This window comes from Lissotriton vulgaris, chromosome 10, assembly GCF_964263255.1.
Source record: "Lissotriton vulgaris chromosome 10, aLisVul1.2, whole genome shotgun sequence".
NCBI lineage: Eukaryota > Metazoa > Chordata > Amphibia > Caudata > Salamandridae > Lissotriton > Lissotriton vulgaris.
The window spans coordinates 934,821,273-934,837,336 of NC_141698.1; positions in this window are offsets into that span (position 1 = coordinate 934,821,273).

Here is a 16,064-nt window from a genome sequence, read left to right on the forward strand (position 1 = left end):
CTTTGTGCCGATGGGTCATGAACTCCACTGAGATCAGAATAACTGTTAATATTATAATATACATGTTAACAGTATATGATCCCTAGGGGAAAACACAGTAACAACTGGAAGGTGGTGACGTTGATTGTAAATGTTTAGGGTTTGCACCGACGGGTCACCAACACCCCTCAAGCGAAGAACAGTGTCAATATTGTAATATAGAAAGTCACAATATATAAGCTGAAAGGAGCCAGAAAAGTAGCAATGTTTGTTGTAATCTATCTGTTTCTGAAAATAAGCTGCTGACGTTACAGAGAAAAAGGGAAAAACATGCAATAACACTTTTTTATAGATATAAATGTTTAAATGTTGACAAATAGCCACAAATTATAACTATCTACTAGGCCTATGCCATATTGAAACAACTTACAGCTCCGGAATATGTTTGTTGACGCAAAACAAGAATCTGATGCTAGAAAAGGGAACCTGCATCATAGATTGGCGACGCAGAAATAACTAGCGAAAACTAAACTAATTGCACAATAGGTGTGGTTTATTTAGTTTTTGGTTGTTTAGTAGTCTGTGGAAGGAAGATTCGGCAACGCCTATGTAGATGTCACTTTTTACAGTTTACATGTGCTCACGTTTTAACTGTTTTACTTCTGCACGTGTTGGGAAATGTTACAAACTGTGAAGCTGTAAAGTTTTCGATATCCATAGTAACACTTATAAGGTCATTATTATCAACATACGTTGGAGAGTTTAAACAGTGTTACCCGGTAAACTGTGTCCTTTGCATTCTCATGATTAAATACATCTAAATAGAAGACATTACAAAAATATATCGTTTACAATAGAAGAAAAAAAAACGTGTTAATATTTGTTATAACTATGCTTTTTAATAAAAAAAATGCCAGCATTTGTAAAGCGTAAAGCTACCCCAGGAAAGGTGTGCCGGCGCTTGGGGCGTTGGGAAGATTAAGCAAGGTGTTACCTGCAGTGAGATCGTGGTGGGCTAAGATGCTGATGGACTTTGGAATCGAACTGTGAACGCTGTTGTTCTAAGTCATATATTATAGGTGCTGCGTCATACCTTTACCACACTTATACATTAATTACTGCTAATTAAGCTGAATTATAAGTAGGGCTCCTTGATTTATGTTTTTACTGATTTTTACAGATAAATACAGTCAGAAAAGTATTTATTCTCATCTCTGTATTTATTTTAAAGTGTGAATAAATACAAAAATTGGGTTGTTTTTTGAGCGATTGTAAATGCTGTCAATGATGAGTAGTAGGCCAATAGGTCTGTCGTTCTAAAAGTAAAAGGGTAAAAACAATAAAAGACTTTTAGTAAAAAGCCTTAAAGAGCAATATATATCCTCGTATAAGAAAACTTGCACATTTTAATATGAAGGTTGTGTATAGTTTATCATCTAAGAGTGTTTACATGAGTGAAAACAGTCAGTCTTTCATCCATGAGTGCATATTTATCAGTAAAATAAATATGGAAATATACTAATTTCAGGTTCATTTTTTTACAAAACCCTTTAATATATATGGGTAAATACACATACAATTATTAAAAAAAAATATGGATAAATACAAATGGAAATGTCCCAAAAAAATACCATAAAACCAGGAGGTATCATTATACGTTATAAAACACTACTATTAAGTTTGTTTTTACTACAAAAAGTATACAGGTGTTTTTAGAATTTACTTAATAAACACTCTAGGTTATAGGGATATTGTAGCTAGATGTTGACATTTAAAAAACCTTTGAAATTCATTGAAAAAAACATAGGTTTCAGGCAGGTTATAGTTAGGAATTATCATTTAAAAAACCTTAGAAATTCACTGAAAAAAACCATAGGTTTCAGGCAGGTTATAGTTAGGATTGCGCGAGTTATACTTAGTACAACTAACTATAACAGAGGAATTTCAATGGTTTTGTATGAGTGAAATGTCCAGCTACCTATAACACCCTGAAACCTATGGTTTTTTCAGTGAATTTCTAAGGTTTTTTAAATGATAATTCCTAACTATAACCTGCCTGAAACCTGTTTTTCAGTGAATATATATATGTTTATGTATTTATGTATTTATTTGACTATAAATGCCTGGGATAGCTGAGAGCTACATGAACACCATCACATTGCATATGAATATTGCAAAGTTACTGCCATTTTTGGATGTAAGTCTGTCAGTTGTATCTGTGAAATTAACTGTATATGTCACTTTAAATGGCTGATCGGAAATTACAGCGTTGTCATGAGATCAAGGCCGTGGGCGGCTGAAATGCATAATGGTGGACAATCCACAATAAACCTAATATCTGTGCACATCAATTGGCAGTCCGTGTCCATTCTGTCTCGAGCTGGGGGTGGAGGTCAACGGAGATTTGGATATTGTTAACCAGGTAGACCTCCTCGGTTTCACACGGACCCCCTCTCTGCATGTAGACCCTGCGAAAGGCAAGTCAACCTTGTGGCGAAAGGCTTGCGGCATCTGCATCTGTGGCCACACGGAAACCAAGAAGTAATAGTGTTACTGGCGAAGGAGTATCGCAGTGGCACCCTGACGGCAAAAGGTGAGGTCGACCTCTGCAGCGCGCAGCGAGATTCGAGTTGGCTGAACCGAGGACAATGTGAATGCCGGTTCACAGGATTTAAAAGGTAAGACTGCATAAATTTGTGTTTGGTGGAGAGGTGTGCAACGGGCAAGACTGTTCGAGTGTATTATAATTCACAGACGTGCCGGTTTGATATATTGGAAGGATAATGTCTGCTGACACGCTGTGCGATTAGGAGGCAGCAGCAGAAGAAATTTTTCAGAATTCCCTGACGCAGGAAGTACAATCAACCAGTGAAGTAATACAAGACAATCCTGGCAACATAAAGGACATTTTTTGCAAATTAGAGAAATTGATGAAACAGGAACAATCTAAATGGTGGGAGCACAAGTCCCTTCAACGTTACTTTGATGTGGGCAGAATCCCAAAGGGATTAAGAATAATGATAGCCTCCATCTATGAAAATCCCAACCCGCAAAGGATGACAGAGTGGACAGAATGCAATCTGGAATTATAAATAAAGTTGGTTCAAATTCTGGTGAAATATGTAGAAACTTGACCGAATTGAACTTAAAAAACGGATCGACGTTCTCAATGAAGAAGTTAAAAAACTGGGGGCCACTCAACCTCTGTCCAAACTGAGTGAAGAGATGTTGAGCAGATTACAAAAGGAAGAGGATACGATCAAGGCCAGAAAAAAACATACATGGCCAACCATGAGAATGGAAACACTCGCGCAAATGTGACTCACTGAGGAATTCCAAATCTAGCAGCCGAAATTACAAGACATTGGAGACAGGTACAACACAGGTTCCGCTGCTACAACATCAGCATCAGACATGAGCTCAGCTTTGGAAAATGAATCAGAGCTGGAAATAAATCCGGAAAGATTCAGCAATTTCACACTAAAATTATCCCTAGCTGAGGAACTTGATTTTTTACATCAGGACAGAAGAGAAACACTAAGCCCGAGTAGCAGCAAACCCGGCAGAGGCATAATAAAAGACAACAGGAAAGGTGAAAAGCAAGTCAAAAACTTAAAAAACAAGAAAACAATGAGCGTACGTTGGAGACTCTAGTAATACAAAAACGATGCCAACATGATAATCATTTTGGCGCAAGTTGACTTAAATGCAGCTGAAACGCAACTTCTGGCATTGGGACTGCCCAGAAAGCAATTTTAATTATGCACAGACAAGAACCAACATCTACAAATTCATACGCAAACTGAAACTGAGAAAATACCATCTGTATCAGAAAACCAATCATGACAAAAATACAGAGTAGGAAGTGTTCACATCCCCTATTACAATGCATTTGGCAATAGGGGATCTCTCATTACTCAAAGATCTCCAGGATTTGCAAAATGAAAATATCTACCAAGTCTGTGGTGAAGAGGACAATATACAGCCAATCAACCAAAGTGTATCACCTCAAGTAACATTTGAAAAACCACATACCCCTTTCAAGAAGAAATCTACCTTTAATCCAATCATGCCTGGTGATTCTCTAGATATCTTTAATGAACAGGTGGTGGCTCAAATAAAGAAACTGAATTTTAGTCTTTGGAAAGCTAAACCAAGATGTACGATTCAAGAGTGGATTTACCACCAACTGATCACCAAACTACAAAATGAGAAGCAAGTTGTAATCAGGAACTCAGAGAAAGGTGGGAAATTGTCATCTGGCCATTAAAAGATTACATGAAGGAGGCATTATCTCAAATAAATGACATTGAGTTCCATATATGCAGCCAGATGCACTCACAAGGAGTTCTATACCAAACTCCTGGCTTGGAAAAGTGCTGGATTGCTGAGTCTAGAGGAGTACAAATATTTGAAAAAGGAATATCCAGTTATGCCAGCTATCTATGTCATACCCAAAGTCCACAAAAATATTCGGAGACCTCCTGGTAGGCCTATAACATCAGTTTGTGATGGTACATTGGAAAAAATATCTCAATATATATTACTTTTTACAGGTCCATGTCAAAGGTCTCCAATCATACATCCAGGACACTGGAGACTTCTTGTGCAAGATAGAAGGTATAGAGTAGCATAATGAGTATGGTCTGATGACTCTGTCACATCGTTATACACCAGCATCAGGCGAAATGATGGCATCCATGCATCCATGCATTGGATCATTTTCTCAGCAACAGCCCAACAAAATTTGCACAGCATAGTAAAATGCTGATTAACATGACTGATTAACATGACTTTGTTTTGCCTAGAGAATAATTTATTTATGTTCCAGAACCAGATATACCAACAACTGCATGGGGTGACTATTGGGGCCAGATTCTCTCCCAGCTATGCCTGTCTACATATGGGCTGGTGGGAGGAGTTGGACCTTAGCAAGAAATTGAGCCACGAGTTAAAGAAGCACGTGGTAACATGGCCTAGATATATAGATGATTTATTTGTAGTTTGGCGTGGAACAGAACAAAGTGCTTTAGATTTTGTCTAAAAAGTTAATGAGAACGACATTAATATTTATTTTACAGCCACAATCAGCCCAGAGATGGTCAACTTTCTAGACGTCCAAGTTTGTATTGTCAACAATAGACTTGAGATTTATTTACACTTCTTTAAAGAGGCTACCAGCTCCCACCCTTTACCATTCGTAGAGAGTATTCCATATGGTGAGATGTTAAGATTAAGGAGAATTTGCAGTAATGATGCAGATTTGGCTGTGAAACAGAATGAAAGTAAAGAGAGATTTCTTGCAAGGGGTTATTCCACCAAAACAATTGATGCAGCTACAACCAAATCTAAATCACGTCACAAGCTATTATTTGGCAAAAGCAAAGATAAGAACAGAGATACAGTCACTAAAGTCAGTCAGGGAACAAAACCGACTAGACTGATTTTAACTTACAATAGACAAGAGAAACAGCCGAGGGATATCATCAAGCGCAATTGTTCTATCATTCTAGATGACCCCAAGAGAGGCCACCTTATGCCTAATTCACCCTTGATTACCTACAGGAGGACAGCATCCACGAGCAACGCTCTGGTTAAGAGAAGTCTGGAAGTTAAGGAAGTACGGACCTGGCTTTCAGAGAGAAATCATTTCTATAAATGTGCTTTATGTAAAGCTTGTAAATTTGGTGTCAATAAAACCACATATTTGACACCATTCAGTGACAGAGTGCACACAATTAGCAAACATCTCATCTGCAAAACAGACCATGTGATTTATGTATTGGAGTGCCCATGTGGACTGCAATATGTTGGAAGCACCAAATTACAAGATCATAAACGCATACTCCTACACATCAGGGCCATTAACAACTCGGACCTCACTTACCCTGTAGCACGCAATTTTAAAGAAACCCACAACAGTGATTTGAAACATCTTAAATATTTTTTAGTGGATGCTGTTCCTTTACACAAAAGAGAAGGCAACAGGGAAGCCAAACTTATGAGATTGGACACACGTTTCATCTTAGATCATAGATGCTCTATGTGTGTATATATATTTTGTATGTAGCTTTAAAAGTAAAGTAATACTTTGTAACCTTACCCGTGAGAAAGGAGTGAGTTAACTCCGAAACGCGTCTGGTGTTTTTGTTGCCGAAATAGATACACTTGAGCAAAATTAAGGCCGCAGCCCTGGTGTTCTTTCTCGCTACAGAAGGATCATTGCCGGAAAATGTTTGAAAATAAATATTTATATATATATATATATATATATGAATATAGCCCCACACTATTCTCAGTTGAAGTGGACACAACATTCAATGAGTTATGGAATTTGCAGCAAGAGGGGCTTTCGAACACACAATCCCAGCAAACTGACAGGGATGGAATTGGCATCCCAATATCCACGCCTTTCAAAAAGAAGTCAACCTTTTTCCCAATTATGACCCATGACAATATAGATCTTTACCAAGACTTTATCATCAAGGATTTGAAAAAACTGTACACAGCCACAAATAAAAAACACGCTGTTTTGAGCAGACAAAACCAACGCTACAACAGCCTTATAAAGAAACTCAAGGCTGATAAGAACATTATTGTGAAACAGGCGGACAAAGGGGGAAACATCGTCTTGTGGCATCGGGACGACTATATAAAAGAAGCAGAATCACAGCTTAGCGACCCGGACTGCTACAGAAAGAGCAACCTCATTGTAATTAAAGCTGCCTGGTCTGAATTGAATTCCAAACTTGTGGCCTGGAAGAGTGCAGGTTTAATTTCAAATGATGAATTTAAATTCCTCAAAAAGGATTGTCCTGTTATACCAACACTTTATTTGTTGCCAAAGGTCCATAAGAATCTATCTTCACCACCAGGCAGACCAATACTTTCGGCAATAAACAGCGCCACTAAAAACATTTCCAAATACATAGACTTCTTTCTAAAGGAATGGGTACTAACATTACCATCGTATGTAAAAGACACCACAGACTTCATTTGCAAGCTCAATAACCTGGTGTGGAAAGATGATTATATTTTAATGACTCTGGATGTCACTGCCTTATATACCTCCATTAGACATCGGGATGGAATTAAGGCAGCTGAATATTACCTGTCTAAATGATCGGATCTATGTTCTAATCATAATCGTATGCTTTTGGACATGCTAAAACTGTGTTTAGAACAGAACAATTTCCTTTTCAATGGGCAGGCGTACCAACAGCTGAGAGGGGTCGCTATGGGGGCCTGCTTCTCCCCAAGCTTTGCGTGCCTTCATATGGGGCTTTGGGAGGAGCGGGTCCTCATGGGCACATATGGTGACATCATGAATTTACAGGTGCCACTGTATTTAAGATACATCGATGACCTTTTTGTTGTTTGGAAAGGTGGGAAATCAGATGCTGAGCAATTTGTGGAACAATTGAATGTCAACTCATATAATCTGCAATTTACTTCTCACGTAGATGAAACCACTGTAAATTTTCTAGATGTCCAAGTCTACATTGAAAATCACCAACTACAAACCAGGTTACACAGAAAAGACACAGCTGGCAATACAGTGCTCCACGCCACCGGTCAGCATCCCCGTCACCTAATCAATAGCATCCCCTATGGGGAGATGCTAAGAATGAGAAGGATTTGTAGCACAGAGGCTGACTTTAAAGCTTCACAACAAGAGTGTAGGAAACGTTTTCTGGAAAGGGGCTACAACGATAGAACTCTTGAGGTAGCCATAAGAAAAACCAATTCCATCACTAGAGAGGCGGCATTAACACCTAAGAGCAAAGACCCTATAGATAATCTGAATAACATGCATGTTAATTCTAGGGTTATAGTTCCCTTTTGCCAACAGCATTCCGTAATTAAAAAGATTTTCCTAAAAAATTGGAATCTGATAAGGGGAGATCCCATAATTGGCAGCGATGTCTCACCCAGACCTGAGATCACTTTCCGCAAATCCCCTTCAATGGAGAATGCATTAACTAGCAACACTCTAGAAGCTGTAATATCAGGGACATGGGAAGCCTTGAGCACGGGTTTCAGGAAATGCGCTTTCTGTAAAGCGTGCAAATTTGGAGTAAACAAAACCCATTACATCAGTCCCTTTAGAGAACATCCGATTCCAATTACGAAAAGACTGACATGCAAGATGGAGTTTGTGGTTTATGTGCTACAATGCCCGTGTGGCTTGAGCTATGTGGGCAGCACTCGACCGTTAGCACATAAACGCATTCTCCAGCATATTAGAGCTATAGTCAGCAAGGATCAAGCATACCCTGCGGCACGCCACTTTGAGGCAATGCATAACAGTGACCCCAGTGATCTGCAATACTATCTAGTGGACATGGTCATGCCACTCAAACGGGGGGGAGATAGAGAGGGCAAACTGCGTCTCCTTGAGACAAGATACATTCTTGAAATGAACAGTAATAGTCCAACTGGACTGAATGATCGAGAGGACCTCTACACCTGTCTCAAGGATCTATAATGCCCATTTTCCATCCTCAAGATTCCATCTCCCCATGCATACACCAGTATAGCGAGGTGTACCCCTGACTTGATCCGGTACTTTTAAGACAATAGGACCTCCTCAATCATTCCCAGTGGTAGGAGGTTTTCTCCACTTATTCATATGTAACTGTATGATTGGTATCTCAGTACATCTAATTACCATTCACATTTAAGTGGAATTTCCCCTTTGGGCACCCTATCACTTCCTAAGCTTTTTTTCTGTGAAACTATTATTTTCTTTTTACAATCTGTTTAATTATTAGGCAACACGAGCACTTTATATAGGTTTTTATATATTTTTGAATTCACAGCTGCCTGCAAGGATCTTACACATCACTCAAAAGTGCAGTGCTTCTTGATATTATTTCAGTATGTAGCGGCATAAAGTTTTCCTTCGATGAAGTCACTTTTATCCAACATTAATTGTAACACTTTATTGATTTATAAGTCTAGATTAACACATGAATGCACGTGCATTTAGAGGTTCTATATGAAATGTGGAATCAGACTCATGTGGAAATATGTAAATATTGATTTAGTGTATATAGATGAATTGGAAAAAATATATCTATTTTTATATTTGTTTAGCACATCGTCTTGTACATAAGATTGTATATATGTAGTATAACATTTCTATATGGATATATATATATTTTTGATAAATTTGGTTAAATTGTTTTCAATGAACTTTTTTGGATATGAAGTGTTTCGATTGATGAATCAAGTATTACTAAAATACTCTGAAATGTAGCTTATGCCGTCAAACACCATTGAGCTTAATTTGAATATGTCGGGCACTGGCCCTCAATTTTGTATTCTCAATCTTTTACTACTGCCGTTTTTTGTACTAGTCTGACGGCATTTGAGAAATATGTTAATGCACATACCACTTTAAGCGCAATGCCGCTCCCATCTTTTTGTGTATTTAGGACCCTTGTTTGTTTCAACCAACGTCATGTGATCAAGCCTCGTTTGAGAGGTGAAACACGTTATGGCGGATGGCTGGTGTGATTACTAAATAAATCACCGAGAAATTGGCACAAAATCTGGGCTCACTCTCGTTATTCTTGGACAACCTGTGGAAAGAATGGCCTTTTCTTCATCTAATTGTACCAAGGAGCGTTCGTGGTATGAGTGAAAGCCCCTCCCCGAGCTTTTGGCGTGGAGCAGCAGGAAGCTGGAATCCCGTAACCCGGAATTGGAATCTTTACTCCGGTAGGAGGAAGCTGCCCGAGCCCCTGCGAGAGAGCACACGTATCTATCCAGGCAAAAGGAGTCGCGGCGGACCTGGCGAAGTGCAGAGGGAACCATCGACAGCCGAGCCCAGGTAGGACAGCTGTCCAAATTTGCAGTGGGGAGTGTGCCAAGCGGAAAGCGCTAAGAACTGTCAAACAGCGCTTTATCCGTTTGTTTTCTTCGGTGTTAGATCACTAATACACCACAACTAGCCAGCATGTCGGCCGACGTGTTGAAACGCAGGGAGGAGGATGCGGGCCACATATTTGTGGAAAACCCAGAGGGTTCGACAACGTTTACAACTACCACTGGGGGTGCCGTGGGAGGTACCGACAGTCCCAACATCAAAGAGACATTTCGAAAATTGGAGCGACTGATGAAACGAGAACAGTCGAAGTGGTGGGAGCATACTTCCCTCAATAAATACCTCGATGTCAAGCGCGTTCCGCGGGGTTTGAGAAGCACTCTAGCCCCGAGCTATGAGAACCCGGACCAAGCGATGTTGGCCGAATGGGCGGATACAAACCTGGAATATTCCGCTCGCTTAATGGCAATACTGGCAAAGTACGCTGACAACGACAGAAAGAAACTACAAATGGAAATCGAAACAGTGGAGGCTGAGTTAACAACAATGGGTGTAACGGAGCAAACCACAAAATTACGAGAGGAAATGATGATAAGGCTGGCTAAGGAAGAGGAAATAATTAAAAAAAGAAAGGCCTTCAAGTTTGAAAGAGACAGGCTGGATTACCTACACGGCCAGATTTTTACCTTTGCTCGCCGCTTTGATACCATAAAAGCACAAGTGGGCAAAAACAACCCTAAGACAAGGCAAGAGGCAACAGCATCTGCCTCATCCACTGATCTAAGTTCAGCGGCGGAGAGCGATTCTGACAATGAGCAAAGGAGGAGAAAAAACTTACAAGAGGGGTTTACCAAATTATCGCCGGCACAAGAGGTAAATTGCCTCTGCGAGAGCCGTCGAGACACTCTAAGATCCAAATCGAAAGTAAACCCCCAACAAAACGCCAGAGGGCAAACTTCAAACGCCTCCAACGCCGGAAATGTAACGAGAGGAAACTCGGCTGGAGGAAAGAGAGGCAATCGGGGAAAGGGGGGAAACTGGAACAGGTTTCAAACCCAACCATCGACGTCAGCACAACAATTGTAAATTTGACAGACATCACCCTAAGTGATAAAGAGAAACAAATCCTAAGCTTGGGTCTGTCTTACTGCCCCCCCAGCAATATGAACTATGCAAATATCAGAATGGACACTTTCCGCTTCATTAGAAAACTTAAACTGAGCAAATACCATCGTACACATCCGTACAAAGAACGTGACACCTCGGTGGCAGCCAGCCCCACACTTTTCTCAGTTGAAGCGGACACAACATTCAATGAGTTATGGAATTTGCAGCAAGAGGGGCTTTCGAACACACAATCCCAGCAAACTGACAGGGATGGAATTGGCATCCCAATATCCACGCCTTTCAAAAAGAAGTCAACCTTTTTCCCAATTATGACCCATGACAATATAGATCTTTACCAAGGCTTTATCATCAAGGATTTGAAAAAACTGTACACAGCCACAAATAAAAAACACGCTGTTTTGAGCAGACAAAACCAACGCTACAACAGCCTTATAAAGAAACTCAAGGCTGATAAGAACATTATTGTGAAACAGGCGGACAAAGGGGGAAACATCGTCTTGTGGCATCGGGACGACTATATAAAAGAAGCAGAATCACAGCTTAGCGACCCGGACTGCTACAGAAAGAGCAACCTCATTGTAATTAAAGCTGCCTGGTCTGAATTGAATTCCAAACTTGTGGCCTGGAAGAGTGCAGGTTTAATTTCAAATGATGAATTTAAATTCCTCAAAAAGGATTGTCCTGTTATACCAACACTTTATTTGTTGCCAAAGGTCCATAGGAATCTATCTTCACCACCAGGCAGACCAATACTTTCGGCAATAAACAGCGCCACTGAAAACATTTCCAAATACATAGACTTCTTTCTAAAGGAATGGGTACTAACATTACCATCTTATGTAAAAGACACCACAGACTTCATTTGCAAGCTCAATAACCTGGTGTGGAAAGATGATTATATTTTAATGACTCTGGATGTCACTGCCTTATATACCTCCATTAGACATCGGGATGGAATTAAGGCAGCTGAATATTACCTGTCTAAACGATCGGATCTATGTTCTAATCATAATCGTATGCTTTTGGACATGCTAAAACTGTGTTTAGAACAGAACTATTTCCTTTTCAATGGGCAGGCGTACCAACAGCTGAGAGGGGTCGCTATGGGGGCCTGCTTCTCCCCAAGATTTGCGTGCCTTCATATAGGGCTTTGGGAGGAGCGGGTCCTCATGGGCACATATGGTGACATCATGAATTTACAGGTGCCACTGTATTTAAGATACATCGATGACCTCTTTGTTGTTTGGAAAGGTGGGAAATCAGATGCTGAGCAATTTGTGGAACAATTGAATGTCAACTCATATAATCTGCAATTTACTTCTCACGTAGATGAAACCACTGTAAATTTTCTAGATGTCCAAGTCTACATTGAAAATCACCAACTACAAACCAGGTTACACAGAAAAGACACAGCTGGCAATACAGTGCTCCACGCCACCGGTCAGCATCCCCGTCACCTAATCAATAGCATCCCCTATGGGGAGATGATAAGAATGAGAAGGATTTGTAGCACAGAGGCTGACTTTAAAGCTTCACAACAAGAGTGTAGGAAACGTTTTCTGGAAAGGGGCTACAACGATAGAACTCTTGAGGTAGCCATAAGAAAAACCAATTCCATCACTAGAGAGGCGGCATTAACACCTAAGAGCAAAGACCCTATAGATAATCTGAATAACATGCATGTTAATTCTAGGGTTATAGTTCCCTTTTGCCAACAGCATTCCGTAATTAAAAAGATTTTCCTAAAAAATTGGAATCTGATAAGGGGAGATCCCATAATTGGCAGCGATGTCTCACCCAGACCTGAGATCACTTTCCGCAAATCCCCTTCAATGGAGAATGCATTAACTAGCAACACTCTAGAAGCTGTAATATCAGGGACATGGGAAGCCTTGAGCACGGGTTTCAGGAAATGCGCTTTCTGTAAAGCGTGCAAATTTGGAGTAAACAAAACCCATTACATCAGTCCCTTTAGAGAACATCCGATTCCAATTACGAAAAGACTGACATGCAAGATGGAGTTCGTGGTTTATGTGCTACAATGCCCGTGTGGCTTGAGCTATGTGGGCAGCACTCGACCGGTAGCACATAAACGCATTCTCCAGCATATTAGAGCTATAGTCAGCAAGGATCAAGCATACCCTGTGGCACGCCACTTTGAGGCAATGCATAACAGTGACCCCAGTGATCTGCAATACTATCTAGTGGACATGGTTATGCCACTCAAACGGGGGGGAGATAGAGAGGGCAAACTGCGTCTCCTTGAGACAAGATACATTCTTGAAATGAACAGTAAGAGTCCAACTGGACTGAACGATCGAGAGGACCTCTACACAATGTCTCAAGGATCTATAATGCCCATTTTCCATCCTCAAGATTCCATCTCCCCATGCATACACCAGTATAGCGAGGTGTACCCCTGACTTGATCCGGTACTTTTAAGACAATAGGACCTCCTCAATCATTCCCAGTGGTAGGAGGTTTTCTCCACTTATTCATATGTAACTGTATGATTGGTATCTCAGTACATCTAATTACCATTCACATTTAAGTGGAATTTCCCCTTTGGGCACCCTATCACTTCCTAAGCTTTTTTTCTGTGAAACTATTATTTTCTTTTTACAATCTGTTTAATTATTAGGCAACACGAGCACTTTATATAGGTTTTTATATATTTTTGAATTCACAGCTGCCTGCAAGGATCTTACACATCACTCAAAAGTGCAGTGCTTCTTGATATTATTTCAGTATGTAGCGGCATAAAGTTTTCCTTCGATGAAGTCACTTTTATCCAACATTAATTGTAACACTTTATTGATTTATAAGTCTAGATTAACACATGAATGCACGTGCATTTAGAGGTTCTATATGAAATGTGGAATCAGACTCATGTGGAAATATGTAAATATTGATTTAGTGTATATAGATGAATTGGAAAAAATATATCTATTTTTATATTTTTTTAGCACATCGTCTTGTACATAAGATTGTATATATGTAGTATAACATTTCTATATGGATATATATATATTTTTGATAAATTTGGTTAAATTGTTTTCAATGAACTTTTTTGGATATGAAGTGTTTCGATTGATGAATCAAGTATTACTAAAATACTCTGAAATGTAGCTTATGCCGTCAAACACCATTGAGCTTAATTTGAATATGTCGGGCACTGGCCCTCAATTTTGTATTCTCAATCTTTTACTACTGCCGTTTTTTGTACTAGTCTGACGGCATTTGAGAAATATGTTATTGCACATACCACTTTAAGCGCAATGCCGCTCCCATCTTTTTGTGTATTTAGGACCCTTGTTTGTTTCAACCAACGTCATGTGATCAAGCCTCGTTTGAGAGGTGAAACGCGTTATGGCGGATGGCTGGTGTGATTACTAAATAAATCACCGAGAAATTGGCACAAAATCTGGGCTCACTCTCGTTATTCTTGGACAACCTGTGGAAAGAATGGCCTTTTCTTCATCTAATTGTACCAAGGAGCGTTCGTGGTATGAGTGAAAGCCCCTCCCCGAGCTTTGGGCGTGGAGCAGCAGGAAGCTGGAATCCCGTAACCCGGAATTGGAATCTTTACTCCGGTAGGAGGAAGCTGCCCGAGCCCCTGCGAGAGAGCACACGTATCTATCCAGGCAAAAGGAGTCGCGGCGGACCTGGCGAAGTGCAGAGGGAACCATCGACAGCCGAGCCCAGGTAGGACAGCTGTCCAAATTTGCAGTGGGGAGTGTGCCAAGCGGAAAGCGCTAAGAACTGTCAAACAGCGCTTTATCCGTTTGTTTTCTTCGGTGTTAGATCACTAATACACCACAACTAGCCAGCATGTCGGCCGACGTGTTGAAACGCAGGGAGGAGGATGCGGGCCACATATTTGTGGAAAACCCAGAGGGTTCGACAACGTTTACAACTACCACTGGGGGTGCCGTGGGAGGTACTGACAGTCCCAACATCAAAGAGACATTTCGAAAATTGGAGCGACTGATGAAACGAGAACAGTCGAAGTGGTGGGAGCATACTTCCCTCAATAAATACCTCGATGTCAAGCGCGTTCCGCGGGGTTTGAGAAGCACTCTAGCCCCGAGCTATGAGAACCCGGACCAAGCGATGTTGGCCGAATGGGCGGATACAAACCTGGAATTTTCCGCTCGCTTAATGGCAATACTGGCAAAGTACGCTGACAACGACAGAAAGAAACTACAAATGGAAATCGAAACAGTGGAGGCTGAGTTAACAACAATGGGTGTAACGGAGCAAACCACAAAATTACGAGAGGAAATGATGATAAGGCTGGCTAAGGAAGAGGAAATAATTAAAAAAAGAAAGGCCTTCAAGTTTGAAAGAGACAGGCTGGATTACCTACACGGCCAGATTTTTACCTTTGCTCGCCGCTTTGATACCATAAAAGCACAAGTGGGCAAAAACAACCCTAAGACAAGGCAAGAGGCAACAGCATCTGCCTCATCCACTGATCTAAGTTCAGCGGCGGAGAGCGATTCTGACAATGAGCAAAGGAGGAGAAAAAACTTACAAGAGGGGTTTACCAAATTATCGCCGGCACAAGAGGTAAATTGCCTCTGCGAGAGCCGTCGAGACACTCTAAGATCCAAATCGAAAGTAAACCCCCAACAAAATGCCAGAGGGCAAACTTCAAACGCCTCCAACGCCGGAAATGTAACGAGAGGAAACTCGGCTGGAGGAAAGAGAGGCAATCGGGGAAAGGGGGGAAACTGGAACAGGTTTCAAACCCAACCATCGACGTCAGCACAACAATTGTAAATTTGACAGACATCACCCTAAGTGATAAAGAGAAACAAATCCTAAGCTTGGGTCTGTCTTACTGCCCCCCCAGCAATATGAACTATGCAAATATCAGAATGGACACTTTCCGCTTCATTAGAAAACTTAAACTGAGCAAATACCATCGTACACATCCGTACAAAGAACGTGACACCTCGGTGGCAGCCAGCCCCACACTTTTCTCAGTTGAAGCGGACACAACATTCAATGAGTTATGGAATTTGCAGCAAGAGGGGCTTTCGAACACACAATCCCAGCAAACTGACAGGGATGGAATTGGCATCCCAATATCCACGCCTTTCAAAAAGAAGTCAACCTT